The sequence below is a fragment of the Vombatus ursinus genome, unplaced genomic scaffold, assembly GCF_900497805.2.
Source record: "Vombatus ursinus unplaced genomic scaffold, bare-nosed wombat genome assembly UNPS02014812.1, whole genome shotgun sequence".
Lineage (NCBI taxonomy): Eukaryota > Metazoa > Chordata > Mammalia > Diprotodontia > Vombatidae > Vombatus > Vombatus ursinus.
This window is the reverse complement of record NW_020954590.1, coordinates 99,548,614-99,565,392: the sequence shown is the minus strand read 5'-3', so window position 1 is coordinate 99,565,392 and position 16,779 is coordinate 99,548,614.

Sequence of the window (16,779 nt, the reverse complement as noted above, 5' to 3'; positions counted from 1 at the left end):
TACTTACTTTAAAAAATATTCAAATTCCTTAGGAAACCAGAAAATTGTATATTTATTACTAATAGGAATTTGAAAGGCCCCAGTGTACTGGATACAATTTCAGAAGATTTCCTCATCATCAACACTCTTTTTTCGTTCTCAGCAATCATTCATGTCAGGACGTCATTTTCTTTATTTAGGGGTGAGATTCTTAGGAAGAGAAAAACCTCCAACTCAAACAAAATGGAATTTCATTGAAACTGAAATCATTAAACATATTTAAATAATTCCATTAAAGATTTTAGCATAAACTATGAAAATAGCATTTTATGCACTTAAAAATGTTTTTGTTAATCTTTTCATATAAGATGCAGGCAGATTTCCCTTAATTATGTATTTAAATTGATACTTAGAAATAGCTAGTTGAATGCATTTAGCTAGTTAAACTATTATAGTGATGGATGTCCCCCATATGTAACATGGGTATGTTGTTGTGTGCCTTGAACAGAGACAGAATAGACATCGCTAGCCTTTTCTCCCACCACACTTTTCCAAAGGGGACTTTAGTTCCTGCCAGGAGGGGAAGCAGGAAGTTCAGCCTAGAAGTTTAGTCTCTCTGCTCTCCTCAGAGAGAAGTGGTTCTGGGCTAGAATTATATCTATCTGTTCCTGTAAATATTAATCTAGGAGATGTAGTTTTCACATTCAAGCTAAATTTCTGATTGCTACTTCTTTGTGGTGAAAGAAAGACCTAAGCTTTATATCCAATGTTCCCACAATGAATACAAATAGGAGATTGCAAAGAAACCCATTTATCCAAGTTGGTAGCAAAACAGAAATTAAAGAAAGCATAAATGCATAGGAGAATTTATAACAGACAATATAGAATGAAGGAATTCTCTCATTGAGAGCGAGGTAATTTGGCTCAACCATGAGAAAGTCCCAGATCTCCCTCAAGGGGAAGTTTCCTGAAGCCTCTGGTGAAACAAGCTGGGGATAGGAACCTGATGAAGACTGCCATCTCCTCTCATGTCAGCTTCTTCTTAGAATCTATTATCCCTTGAGCAATCAGCAGAGGAGTTGGCATCATCCATCTTCTTTATCAAAGCTGGAAGCTAGAAGCCAGAAGTGCCCAAAATGACTGCAGAGTCTGAAGAGATTTCCAGACCATAGAGTTCTTTCCCCAGTTCTTCAGTCCATCATGCAGGCAGAAGACACTAATCTCCACCAATAAGTTTTGGGATTTATGTTACACTATAGTTACCCCTTCCACATCATGGGGTTAGGGGTGAGGCACCCTCTCGATGTGGAAAATCTGCGTAAAGATTTTTGGACCTCTCTTCTTACCAGAGAAGAAGTCTGAGTTATTATGATATTAAAAGATAAAAATATGTTGATATTATACAATATGGTACATCTATTTTATGCATTTCTGAGTTTCTAAACTTTTGCTGTCATCTGCTGGCCCTCACATGTTGTCTGCACCTTCTGCAAAACTCCCCTCCACCAAAATTCCCATTTAATTTCTTATCCCAACCCACAATATAGCGAAACCATGATAAGGAAAATCACAATGTGGAAGAGATAGCTATAATATGTGTATTAGTGGTGGCCAGCTGGCACACTGGATAAGGTGCTACTCTCAGAATCAGAAAATGCTGAGTTCAAATTGTATTTAAAATACTAACTAGTTATGTGATCCTGGGCAAGCCACTTAATCTCTATCTGCCTCAGCTTCCTCATCTCTCAAAGGGGGATAATAATAGCACTTTAATTTACAGATTTGTTGTGAGGATTGAATAGCATATTTGCAAATTGCCTAGCACATAATACATTCTTATTTCCTTCTTCTTTATCCACTAACCGACTGCTAGGTTTTCAATGTGAGAAGTTACATCACAAAAATCAGCAAGTGTCACAAATCAGGGCTTGATTTATTATTTTATTGATTATCCAGACTTAAAAAAAGTGATGAAGAAAATGTTAATAATTCAGATTAAGTTTCAAAGTACGTTGTCAGTACATTTTCCCCACAGAGAGCTAGCTGTTAAACATTTACCAGAACACTGTTGAGTTTGTGCCAGGCATTGTGCTTGGGACTGAAGATCCAAAGCAATCCCCTGTACTTTTCTGGCATCAATTTCAGGCTCATCTCTAAGCTCTGAAGAGGTAGCACTATACAACTTTTTGAAATTCAATTTAGTTCAATAAACATTTATTAAATACCTATTGTGTACTGTGCTGTTACAAATACAAAGACAAAAATTAAAATAACCCCAGTCCTATAGTTAGGAAGTGATATCCTACTGAGGGAAATAATGTATACATAGATAAGTAAATAAATACAACAAAATATATAAAGTAATTCGAAGTAAAGGCACGGTAGGGATTTAGGAGGATCTGAAAAAATCTGGAAAAAAGAAGCACTTGAAGTAAACCGAGGGACTATGAGGGACAGGTATTCCAGAGCTGGGGTAGGGATGTGGATCAGGGGTGAGGGAAAGCAACCAGTGTCTAGGCATAGCCTTGGAGTGGGAGGCAAGGACTGGGGACAGAATTCAGGGAGGAGAAACTAAATGGGCAAGGGCAAGTGTGTCTGAAATATGGGGTGCATGGGTTGGAGTGAGAAAAAATGGGAGCCAAACTGTGAAGTGCTTTAAATGCCAAATAAAGGAGTTTGTATTTTTATAGAGGAAAAGTTAAAATTCACCTCAAAATTCTAAAATGTTTTCCATAATCCAATCATATAATGAAATTATAAAGGTGATAGCCTGGTATATCTAGTTCCTTTGAGCCCCCTTAAATTAATTCAACACCATTACAATTTGTAGAAGCTGGAGGCAATAAGTATAGTCCAATTAAAAACATAAAATAATTTAACTATTGATAAAAAAAGATTATCTAACAAGTTCCTTTCCATGTAGATAATTAACAAGTTGGCATATTGTGGGTGTAACAGTTTCGTTTCACCTAGAGTGAAAAATGAGGTAGAAATTAATTTAAATTCAAGTATAACTAAAAGAGTTCTGCCCAATTTTGTGAAACCCTGGTTGAAGACTAAAGATATCTCATCTAGGCTTTTCTGAACAAGAAAAATATCTTTCTTTCCAAGGTAAAGTGTAAAATCCAAAACAGATTCAGTAAAATGAATTTTCTGTCCTCTGAGATAAGTAATTTGCAATCAGGTAAAAGACCCTTCTTGGTACACATGTAAATACTGCCACCAATTCTATTATTTTATAGTCAGTTCAGACTTCTTTTTGGTCTCATTAATAGTTGATTGTTGCATAATCAATAAGATTGACATTCATTAATCTGAATTACCTGCTAAAATGATTGAAATATCCAGATTGAGCATACTCCTAATGTGATTGTTTTTGGTTGTGTAAATACAGCCTCTGTGATATTCCTCATTACCTAGTCCCAGGGGGCAGCTCCAATGCTTTTTAGTTAGTAGGAATTTGCCTGAATGCTCCACCCCTACACCTCAGCCGTTAAGTCTTTCCTTCAAGTCTTGGCTCAGATCTCACCTTCTGCAAGAGGCCCTTCCTAGGTTCCTAGTTCCGGGTGCCTTTCCCTTTCAGATCACTTTCTATCTATTCCATGTATGTCTTTTATGCATCTAATTATTTACATTGTCTCCCCCATTAGAATGAGAGCTCTTTGAGTGCAGTGATTGTTTTTGCTCTGTGTGTATGTGTGTGTGTGTGTGTGTGTTTGTGTGTGTGTGTCCCTACTGCTTGGCACAGTACCTGGCACTTAGTAAGCACTTAATAAATGCTTGGCTGACTGACAGCAGACATCCCATCAACTTCTCCGTAGCAGAGTCTCGTGTCCTTGTTTTTCTCTGTTTAGGTTACAGTTTATTGGGGAGAGGAGTAGGAGACATTAGATCCCATGATCCCTGAAGGAAAAGACATCTAAGTTTATTTCTTTTCCTATATTTTTAAATGATGTTAGTGTCTTGATTTAGGTTAAATATTACTTTTGTTTATGTGTTTCTATAGGAGAGGTATTTTACACAGCCCTAATATGAAAAGTACTTTCTCAATAATTTAGAAGTCTAAGATTCAGTTCTTTTGGACACTGGCTGATGCCATACACATTAGCAGGATACTTATTAATTTATGGAAGTTAAACTATCTATGAAAACAACACTACAGACAGAAACAAAAACCAATATTCATATAACATCATAAGATTTGCAAAGCACTTTATCCATATAATCTCATCTGATTCTCATAACTACTATACAAGATAAGCACCAACAATTTATCTCAATTTTATGGACGGGAAAACTGAGAAGTGAAGTCTCATACCCAGGTCATGTCTCTAGGAAGTGATTAAGACACTACTTGAACCTACTTCTTCCTGACTCCATGTCTAGAATGACTGTGCTGCCTATAAAATAGCATCTGAAAAACAAATTTGTTGTGCAATGAGATTGAAGGAACAACATTTAGCCCCTTAGCTGCCTTGAAACTCTCCTAAAGCCACCTTAGGGATTGCATTAAAGAATGTTTTAATTACAAATTGTGTGTTAATTAAAAGCAATCTGACATGAACCTAAGTCAACAAAACTTTATATATATATATATGTTAGTGTTAGCCAGTGAAAACCTGTTTGATTGGCAAGGGCCAGGTCCTAGGATGCACGTAGGTTAAGGTTCAATGTGAACAAGAAACCTCACATGGCTACCTTCCCCAGATACCTAAGTGCCCTGTTAAATAAGTCTCCATCTCAAGTTCTTGTGTCTAAAACTCTATATATGTTTGAGTATTGAGTGGCTTTGCATCTTGGATAAGAGTGAACAACTTCTTTCATGTCTATGCAACATCACAAAAAATGAAATTGATTATATCTCCAAAGACATCAAATGACTAGTTCTGACTTGGAATCTTATCTAAATCAGCTGGATGTTTACAGTCAGATCATCAATTGTGTGAGGGTAAGAATCATTGAATTGGGGTAAAAAAGCTAATGTAGGTTAGACAAATTGCACAGAAGTGCAGTGGTTTCAATCTGACCTATTTAAATGAGTCATGTATGTTGAAAAACAGGAGTTAGAATAAGGTATTTTCTGCCAAAATTTAATGACACAAAGTAGTCACTGCAAGGAGGGGGTTGAGGACAAAATAATCCAGGAAATGTGTTCTCCAGGAAACACTTCATCCCCTTGACAAGTGAAGAAACATGGCAGCTAAGGTCTGAACTAGTTTAGGATTGAAACCAATTTGTAAAACACTACAGAGGATGATGTTAAAGTGAAAATGAAGTCTTAAAGGCCCTCCTCTAAACAGCAGTCTGTCACTCTTGCATATGTTAAGATTATACAATATTCCTTGATTAATGTAAACAAAGAAATACCTCTTTTCAGTGGCCTTTGATTATTAACATCAATCAAGGCATAAAATAGCCATACTCAAGCTTGTCAAAGATGATAGCCATTCTCACAAAAGATGTCCTGCATGAGTAGGTTCCACCTGAAAGACAGTTATAGATGGTGAAGTGCTCCAGATGTTGCTGTTTATGGATGACATTGTGTCTATAGCATCAAACCCCTGAATATCATTGTAACCCCTTAATGAGATTTGAGAATGACCTTAGAGGTCATTAACCTGCACAGGAAAATCCAAATGAATCAACGATCCCTTTTGTTCTGCTGTATCATGCAGTTAGGTGGCCAGGTTTATCTATTTAGCAGGTAGGTGGTGCAGCAGATAATGTGCTGGGCCTGAAGCCAGGAAGACTCATCTTCATGAGTTCAAATGGTGCCTCAGACACTAGTTGTGTGACCCCAGGCAAGTCATTTAACCCTGTTTGCCTCAGTTCTTCATCTGTAAAATCTGTAAAAAATAAAAATCCTCAAATGTAAAATGTAAAAAAAAAAATGAAGCAGGAAATGGTAAAACATTCTAGTATCTTTACCAAGAAAACCTTAAATAATGTCATGAAGAGTCAGACATAACTGAAAAATGACTGAACATCTATCTATCTGTCTATCTATCTATCTATCTTGGGCAGATATCACAGAGGGATAATGAACTAGAGCTAGAAGTGAATAGGAGGGTGAGAGAGCTCTAAATTGCATTTGGAAAATTGAGGCAGTCTAACAGATTCTTTCCCCAGAGGGTCAAAGTAGGGTACATAAATGGAAACAGATAAATATATGATGAGTTCATAGATATAACTTCTTAGCACAAAATGTATTTATATATATTTATCTAGCTGATTTATGATTAGTATATAAAATGTTCCTAAGGTTTCTTTACTCTGGGTTGGTGCATATATAAAGGGTTATTTTGTTTATCCCTGACTATAAAACAATATAAACCCTAATTTTCAGGAATTGCTCTAGGTTAATCAGCAGGATTTGTAGAGCTGAACTGGTTGGATCTCCTGGTTGGAAGCCATGAGTACTACCCTGTATCCCCAGTTCAGGAAAAAAAAGGAGCCAGGTAGCTATGCCAGTCATTGGAATATGTCTTCACTATATCCTTCTTCTTGATATTAATAAATGATAAAAAAGGAAGTTCTCTGTGAGCATGAGTTATCCTCTTCCCTCTTCCTTAATTTCATACTGTTATATGATCTCAAACATCTTCCCAACATAAAAACCCAACTTTTTAATACCAATATTCTCCCAATGATACTGGATAGCTGTGAATCTTGGAGAATAATCTCCAAAGAATTCAGGTTGTGGGTGACCTAAAGGACAAGGGAAAGATGACTCATGGGTTTTACTATAGTGCAATATATTTCTCAATAATGACCTATGTATAGGATGCAGTATAAGGGATCTTGTCCAGAAAACATATGATCAGAAACAAATGTGGGCTGGTTATATAGTCAGAGTGAAGGATAACTAGCTGATGGGTAGACAAAACAAGTCCTACATCGGTTGTTATGATTATTAGTTTTTTAAATATTAAGAATCTCAAGATATTGGAAAGATAATCTAGAGAAATCTATGGGAAATCATTGACAAAAATTGAATAAAACACAGCAGCCACAACAACAAGCATTTGATAGGCTCTTACTACAACCTAAGCACTATGCTAAATATAAAAGCTAAAGTGAAACAGTTCCTGCCTTCAAGAAGCTTATATTCTAAGGTAGGCACTCTTAAGATATAGATGTTCATTGTATCATAGATTAGAGTTGTAAAGGACTTTAGAGACCAATTGATCCAATCCCCTTATTTTATAGACAAGGAAACTGAGATCCAGAGTGGTTCAAGTAGAATGCTAAGGTCACATGGGTCATAAATCAGAGAGACAGGATTCAAGTTTATGTGTCCTCTGCCTCCAAATTTATCCACCACCTGGATTCCACTAATGATGCCTACATCACTGAAACCATGGATCCTCTAAGTACCAAAATATGGGGCTTATTCTTGATGTCTAACTACTTTAAAAGTTAGTTCATTTCAAATCTACGCTGTCCAGAAGGCAGGTATAAAAATAAATTGTCTTGGGTCTCATAGAGAAGGTTATCTCAATCCCCCTCAACTACATTCTCTCCAACAGACTTCCATGCACACATGATTCAGTTCATTAGGACCCCACAGTACCCACGCATAACCTGAAGCACACATAGCATGGGCCACCCACATAGGAAGGCTTTTAAGAGTATATCAAGTCCAAGTCAGTGGTCTAAAAATATTAAGGATTTAATTAACCAATCAGCTTCCTAAAGTGTAGAATATGCACCAGAGAGAAACTTAATTATTGAGAAAATTTGATTTTTTAATCAAAGGTGCTTGTATATGGGGTTATTTTGTTATAAAGCAGGCCTGAAAAGAATAACTATTCAAATTTTCCATAACCTCTCCTGCATCAGCCTGAGCCCTACCACAAAAGAAATGAGGGAACAATTCTAGGAAATATAACTATGTCTTCTATATGTAGTCCTGTCTTCATGCCTCCATGAATTGACTGTGTAGCAATTCTGAGGTAAGATCTGCCATTATTCCTCCACACACCCTCTTTTTATTCTATATTTAATTCCATTAGGTTACTCCACATCAATTAATTTGTCTAAGTTTTAACATTCACTGGTTTAAAGACATTCTAAAATAGTACTCTATTTGGTCACCATGTGCCTTCATAAATGGCAGAGTAATAAACACAGAATATTAAGGTTGTAAAGGTGCCTCTGATGTTACCTTACTCCAGTTTCACTAAAATCAAGCAAGGATAGATTTTTTTTCCTTTAGTATTCCAAAGGAAATCCACAGATGGCAATTCCATAATCTCCTTTGGTAATCCATTTCAACCTCTGCCTTTAAAAAGTTATTCCTGGCGTCTGTATGTGTAAGTACATGGATTTAGCCAGGGTGCAATGTGTAGTGGGTCTACTTTTCAGTTTTTATTAACATTCTTACTTGCCCACAACCCACTTCCTTTCAGACCCTGAGCCCATGGGCCTATGCTAATTTTCATGGCTCCTAGAATACCACCAGGTGAACACACCCTGTGTGCTCTATAAATATTAATAGATGTTGATGCAAGGATGTGATAAATGTCCCTAGGTTAATTCTGGCAAGAATCACAGGAAAATCATTCCTTGTTGGATGCTTGAGGCCATAGAATTCCTTCCTCACCAAACTTAGTCAACTAGGCCTGTAAACTCTCAATTATTACACAGTTTTACACAGTGATTGGGACTCATACTAGTTTGATTTTCTGAGCTTCTGGAATTGTAATCTTTATACTCCTACTATTTTGTTTTAGAAAAAAATTCCAACCTAATTTACTTAATTGCCATCTAAAGGGTCTCAAGAGTCATATAACACATATTTACCCACCTTACAAAACTGTACATAGCATAAGATATTAGAAAGTATGGAATCTTCTTTATTGGGTCACTCAGTCACATACCAAAAACAGTCTGGATTTTAAGTGTGTGATACAGACCTATAACTGGAGTTGAATGGCTTCATTTTAAAGAATGTATTGTCTTATTATCTATGTCAATTTGATCTTCTCGTGTCCTGGATACACTTTTTCTAACAAGCATTGGCGGGCATTGAAATGTTCCCTGAGCACATTCGAAATCAGTACCCTGAGCTGGGAGAAGAGCAATGTTCTCCAGGTCAGCAGTTCTCAAAGTATGATTCATAGACCCCTGTGGGTCTTGAGACCCTTCCAGGCTTCTGTGAGGTCAAAACTACTTTCATAATAATACTAAGACACTATGTACCTATTAAAATACTTCTACCTTATCTAACTACAGACCTGTGTGAGGCTGTATTTTCTTCATATACTTCAACCAAAACAATATATTGCAAGAGACTAAATGCAGAAGCAGACATGAGAATTCATCTATCTTCTATCAAGCCAGTAAAGAGATTTGCGAAAATATGTAAAACAATGCCACTCATTAAGCTTATTTTTGTTTTGAGAATAGAGTTATTTTGCAGAAAAATGTTGTTAATGCTAACATGTAATATGTTCATTATTATTTTAAATAAATTGTTGTTGTTTTTCAGTCCTTTAGTTCTTTCTGAATCTTTGTAACCTGTGGACAAGAGAACACCAATATTGTCCATGGGGTTTTCTTGGCAATGATAGTAGAGTGGTTTGCCATTTCCTTCTCCAGTGGATTAAGACAAACAGAGGTTAAGTGACTTACCCAGAGTCACACAGGTAGCAAGTGTCTGAGGTCACATTTGAACTCAGGTCTTCCTGAATCCAGGCTAAAAAATGATCAGTTTTAATTCTTAACATAGTTTATATATATGTACATACATATATGTACATATATATACACATACATATACACACACACATACACAGAGAGAGAGAGATAACCAACATAAACGAAAGCTCTTTTGGGATATTTTATAATTTTTAAGAATGTAAAGGGGACCAAAAAAGTTTGAGAACATCTTCTCCAGGTCAATTTGGTATCTGTAGTAAACTTGTAGTTAAATTGATAATATGCCAAGTTAATTTTAAATAAAATATGCCTAAATAATTGGTTATTATAAGTTCTGAATCAAATTTGCTATCTTGATTTTATTTACAAATCAAACCAACCTTTCCCATAAAATCACTGATTTTTGAGTAACCTATCCAATAGCTGAATGCTCAGAAAATGGCAAAAGTGCAAGAAAGCACCTTATTGCTGTAATATGCTCTTTTCTCTATCTTAGACATTAGTATATCTGCGTGGAGAAAGTCACACAGTGTCTGTGGCTTCTCTTACTACTAGCCTTTTACTTGCATGAACTTATCATAATAGAAGGTAAAAGTGAGGAAACAATACTAACAAAAAAACAAAGTTATAAAAATCTTTCTTTTTATATTCTCCTGAAAATAGCTATAGTTCCTAAGGAAAATAACTAAAGCTTCTGTTTTTATCAAATTCTTCTTTAAAAAAATGGAATACTAGTTCCTTTTATATTTTTCTTAATACAATTGTGCTACTAAATATTGTGGTACTATCCACACTGTATTGGTGACTACATATGAAATTTAGGTGACCAATAATTTCCTATATCTTTCTTAGTGTCTGTGTATTTTATTTTATTTATTTTTTGTGATACCTGAACTAATGAGTGCTGACAACCTAGAGCCAGTTCCTAAGATGGGATTTCATTTTCTTACATTTAATGTGATCCTTCAAAAACATTATTTTAAAAAAAAATCATCATTCTTCATTTTTTCTTCTGCCACTGACTCTGAAGTCACTTGTTTCCACAAACACCTGACAAAGATATCTAAGTTTTTATACAGCATCTATCATAGTGATATCTAGGTACTCTGAAAGAAGTATTTGACTTTAAACATAATGAAGGAGGGAAAGTGAGAAACTCATTCTTTGACACTTCTCAATTGGAGCTATGTCAAGTAGTTATGGGTTAGAGGGAATTGTATAGGGTCAGTGCTTTTAGTTTATAGAGCTGTAATTGCCTCTTGACTGGGAAAAAGGGTGAATAGAATCTACTTAAATATTGTAGTCCTGGGATCAAAGTGAAGGGGGGGGAGACAGAGACAGAGACAGAAACAGGGAGAGACAGAGACCGACAGAAACAGAGAGAGAGAGAGACAGAGAGACAGATACAGAGACAGAAACAGATAGAGACTGAGACTGCGACACAGAGACAGAGAGACAGAGAGAAAGAGAGAGACAGAGACAGAGAGACACAGAGATAGAGAGAGAGAGCCCTAGCATTAGGGAGTTCTATAAATTTTATGAGGTTAAATTCCCCAATTGAAAAGAAGTTTCAACACCGTTGATTTTCAGTTTAACCCTGAGTGGGGAGAACAGCTGCATTTCCTTTAGAATGGAGGTCATAAGGATATGATTGAAGGGTTGAAAGAGCAGGCTTACAATGAAAGGTTAAAAGAACTGAGACTATTTAGTCAAAGAATAGAAGGCTGAGGAATACCTTCATAATTGTTAGTGAGTACATGAATATTATTTATTCAGAGTTGTTCTCTCCCTCTCCACTGAAGACAGAAGAAATGGATTCATACAGCATGTTAGCATGAGGGAGTTAGATTTGATAAAAGGAAGAACTTTCAACAGTGAAAACTGCCAAACCTTGAAAGATATTACTAAACGAGACTGTGGAATCCTCTTTTCGAGAGGTCTTTTGAACTTAGAAGAGTCTATTGGGGACCATTTAAGCTTTGTACTTTCTGAAAATAGGGAGGTAGACAGAATGGTATCACAAAGCCTATTCTGTTTCAGTGAGTCAATGACCTAATAATAATAACTATAGATAGCATTTATATAGTAGTTTAGAGTTTATAAAGCAATTTACAAATATCATCTTATTTTATTCTCACAACAACCCTCAAGAGTCAAGTGTTATTATCTTAAATGTACAAATGAGGGATCTGAGGCAGACAGAGGTTAAGTGTCACATGGGTCACACAGCCAGTAAGCATTTGAGGCTAGGTTTGATCTTTTAAGTTCCTGATTCCAGCCCAGTACTCCCTCCACTCTGTCACCTATCTGACTTTGAGTAGATATATAAAAGTTCTGGAGATAGGTATAATCTGAACCCACTCATGGGCTGATGAAATGATTAAAATAGGATCTTTATTTCAGTTTTTAGATGCTGTATTGAAATGCTTATATGATACATACTTGAATGTGAGATATTTTCCTGTAGTTCTTTTGTTGATGGCATGAGCAGATAATAGTGAATAAATCAATAAGCTGGTAATTGTGAATAAATAGGAATAACTCTTTGTTTTTCCTTGGAAGAATGAAATAGCTTTGGGTTTAAAGGCTAAAGTATTATTATCTAAATAAATGATTAAAATGAAGGAGGGGGTCATATATCTGTGTCTAGAAACAAACGAAATCAAAAGGACAACTTTTTCAAAAAAGAGATTGGGCAAGAATATTTGGACTAAGATTAGAACAGACTTATTGACTGGCTAGAGGAGTAAATATGGACTGGTAGAGTATATAGACTTCTTAGAAGAGCAGATAAAAGACATTAAACCAAAAGAAGAATACACATGGAGTCCTGGAAAGAGTTTTCTAAAATAAGTGAAGAGAGAAGAAAAAAAAGAATGTTTAAAGTTGACTTCTGTCTGCATTTTGGATCTATGATTGCCCAGCTCATAAACTGGTTGGCCTCCATAATATGGTCATTACCATACATAGAAATCTCTTCAGTCTTCTTACACCTTACTTCACATCACAAACTCTGTGATCCAAACATTTTGTTGACCTCCTTGCTTTTCCTTGAATAAAATATTCTATCTCCAGACTCCAAGGGTTTTTACTGGCTCTTCCCCAAGCTTGGAATTCTTCTTATATCTGCCTGGTTGCTTCACTGGCTTCCTTCAAGTACCAGCTAAAACCTTCTCCAAGAAGTCTTTCTTAGGTTTCTTTAATCTTAGTGCCTTCCCTCTGAGATGATTGCCGGTCTACCCTGTATGTATCTGATTTGTACATAGTTGTTTTCATATCGTCTCCTTCATTAGACCATTCCCTGTTGGAGAGCAAGGTCTGTCTTTCACTTGTCTTTGTATCCCTAGCACGTAGCACAGTATCTGGCACGTAGAAGGTACTTCATAAACGCTTATTGACTGACAGACAGGAAGATTGGGTTCGACATGCTTTACTGTTGTGACAACCTGGGAAGAGCTGAGGTAGTGGAAATAACGGAATGGGAGGGTTATGTATCTGAAGCCCAAACGAAAGGAAGTAAGCCCGTACCATCCATGTGGATGCTTTTTTTCATAGGTGATTTGCCACTTTCTTTGGAAGAGAAGAGGTTATTGTAATGGGGAGTAGTGTGGGGAGAAAGCACGGTATCTGAAGTCAGAAGACATGGAGTGTCATCCAAACAGTTACTTTTTTAAATCATGTAATTTAGGGCAGACCACTTAATTTTTTTGGCCTTCAGTTTTCTTCCCTGAAAAATATTCAAAGAATCATAGATGTGGAGCTGGAAGGGACCTCAGAGGTCATCTAGTCCAATGCCCCTCATTTTAAAGGTGTAGAAACTGAGGCCAAGAGAGCTGAAGTGACTTGCTCAGGGTCACCCAGATAGTAAGTAACAGAGCCAGGATTCAAACCCAAGGCCTCAGGCTTTAAATCTAGAGCTCTTTCTACTATACCATGTTTTCTCTCAGCGTGGTATTAGCACAGTTATTCATCTAACTAACCTCACAAGGTTGTTGTGAAGAAAAAATGATATAGGTAAATCATTTTGTTACTATAAAGGGCTATATAAATCTGAGTTATCATTAATAATTTACCTACTACAATAGCTATCTGTGTTAGATCATTAGAGTTTATGTCTACACAGCTAGATCAGAATACAAAAATTGAATTTGGGATCATCAGACTGATAATGCAATCTAATTTGGGAAAGACAAATCTTCATGGATTAATTTCAGGAGACTTCTTCAATTCACCAATTTAATCATGATGAAATGATTATAAAGGCACATATAACACGTGATAAAAAAAAGTAGGGGAAACAAAAAGCTTTTGCAGATGGATCCAAATTATGCATTGCAAAGAAATTAGATTTTTCAAATATAATGCACAGTCTTGAGGCCTTTAGGTAAATAGCCATAATTTTTATCTATTTTACCTCTGCTTGTTATTCTTTTTTGTTGCATTGTTAAAGTGGTCTCAATTTTTGACTGTATTACATTGTGTCTAATTAACTAGTTAGAACATTTTGTGACCAAGAACGTTGCAATATGAGCCTAGTGTTAATAGACTGCGCCGTGGTTGGGGGTATCTCTATCTTTGCAAATGTGGAAGAAATGAATCCTTACCCTGTGGCAGGTATTCTCTCTGCTAGCATTTTGCTGAGAACAGTTATTGTAGGTGTTAAAGAATTTGAAGTGAGGTGAGGGGGCAGAACAGCCTAAGTATGGAAGCTTCCATCTAGTGGATCTACAAGGAAGGCCTTGAATGTACTAATAAATTCATGAATCTCTACAGGTTTTCCCTGTCCAGAAATATCCTTCCAATCACACTTCCTTCAGCAAGGGTGCCAAATTTCAGTAGATATTCAGGGACTTGAGGTACAGCTAATGATGAGGAGATGCGCAAATTCCTCGAGGGTTGAAATGATATGGCCAAGGAAAGACAAGTGAGTCCCAAATCACGATACAAGAGTGTGGCAGCATGACAGGTAAACTATTGGGGATATGCCACACCACATTCAAAAAGCACAGGGGGAATAGGTATCTTTAGCCACAGGCACCTCTCCTATTTTTAGTTGACAGATTGATAAAGTTGGCAATATGTGACAATTAAGTGTATGTTTTCTGACTTTTAAAGAGAAAAAGATTTACTTCAATTTAATGTGTATGTATCAAGACATATCATATAAATGAAACTATAAAGTAATGTGACTAATTTTTTTAACAAATATAACAAAACTTACATATCCAAATAAGCATTGTTCCAATCAAATTAGTCACCGTAGAAGCTTATCAACTTATTCCAACAATGTTCCCATTACTAGAAACATTTTTGGAATTTCCTTTTGGAATGGACTTCAGATCTCATGAGATGTTCTTTTGAATATTTATTCTCAATAGTAGCAGATTTTTTTTATTCTTTGACAGCCAAAAAGTCACTCAGAGCTAAATAGGGTGAAAGGGGCGGCTGATCAAACTAGATTACAATGCATGGGGCAAAGAAATGAAGTGTGGTTAAAGTTGTGAGAATGGTCCTTAGAATGGTTCAGAAGGTCATTACAAAAGTTTCTAAACTGTTCTGAACCTTCACTACACCAGTGATATAGCACACAGCCGCCTACAGGAACTATTGTGAAAGACAATGTTCATGTGGATATTTAAATGTTGACATTTTTATTGAATAATGCTACAGACTTTTTTAAAGATCTCATACCTTACACTGAATAAAAGCAACATAGATTCTTAGAAATGGAAAAGACATTGGAAGAATTCAAAGTGGAAGAAATCAGCATGTGCTAGAGCATAGAATCTTAAAATTATAGAATCATAGACTAGACAATTACCTTAGCAGTCATCTTGTTTAAACACCCTCCCAATGCTAGAATTCCTTCTAAGGTATTCCAAGTAGTGATAATCCGGTACCTGCATAAATGGTTCCAAGGACAGAGAACTATCTTCTTCATCAAGTGGTCTATTCAGATTTTGAATTACTTTAATTGTGAGAGCCTGGCACATAATAGGTGTTTAATGAATGTTTATTGACTGACAGGGTGAAAAAGATCTGTCTCCTTAGAACATAGGGAACTTTAAAATATTTGAATACAGTCATATCTGTCCTCCAGCCCCTATCTCTACCACTTTTTCAGAATCAAGGCTAGATATCCTTCGATGGAGGGATAGAGAGGCATTGTGGTCATAGTGACTACAAGGGTGGCCTTGAAGTTAGGACTCTATGGTATCTGTCATGTATTTTAGTATTGCTTCTGATTTATTCTAGCTGTGTGACCATGGGTATCTCATTTAATTTCTCAGTGTCCCAGGCAACTCTATGTCTATAAGTTGCAAACAGTTCACTGACCTTCATTACTTGAAGGAGTTTCCTTCCAGTAATGCCCTATACCAATGAAATCAAGAGTTCAGACTAAAATCAAAGAAGCCAAAAAAGTAATCCTCAGCTATTTCATCTGTTCTTCATATGACATGATTTTCAGATCCTACATAGTTCTGGCCACCTTCCTCTGCGTGTGGTCTATTTTGTTAGTGGTGTTGTAAAATATATTATATCAAACTTAATACTGTCCTGATGTGATTTGTCCAGGAAAAAAAAAGTATGATAGGACTACTGTTTCTTTTATTCTACATGTTATTGTCTACATTAGCTTTTTTTTTTTTTTTGGTTGGGCAATGGGGTCACACAGCTAGTAAGTGTTAGGTTTCTGAGGCCGGATTTGAACTCAGGTCCACCTGAATCCAGGGTTGGTGCTCTATCCACTGCACCACCTAGCTGCCCCCTTACATTAGCTTTTGATGTCACACTATTGAGTCATATTGAGGTAGCAGTTATTAAAATCCTAGATTTTTTCACCTTTTGTACAGCTAAGATGGGGAGGGCATTTCCAGTCATCTTGATCTGTAGCTTGCCACTGAACCCAAATGGCTCTAGAGGAGAGAGTAAGGCTGGTGGCTTTGCAAAGTCCTCCCTCACTTAAATCCAATTCACTTGCAAATTATGTAATCACCTTCAAGAAGGAAGGACTAACAAAAACGTGTGAGTATTAGTAGCTGCCCCACTGGGGACCCAAATGGCCAATTCCAGTTGGACAATGCAGCTTCTTCCTTCCTTCCTTCCTTCCTTCCTTCCTTCCTTCCTTCCTTCCTT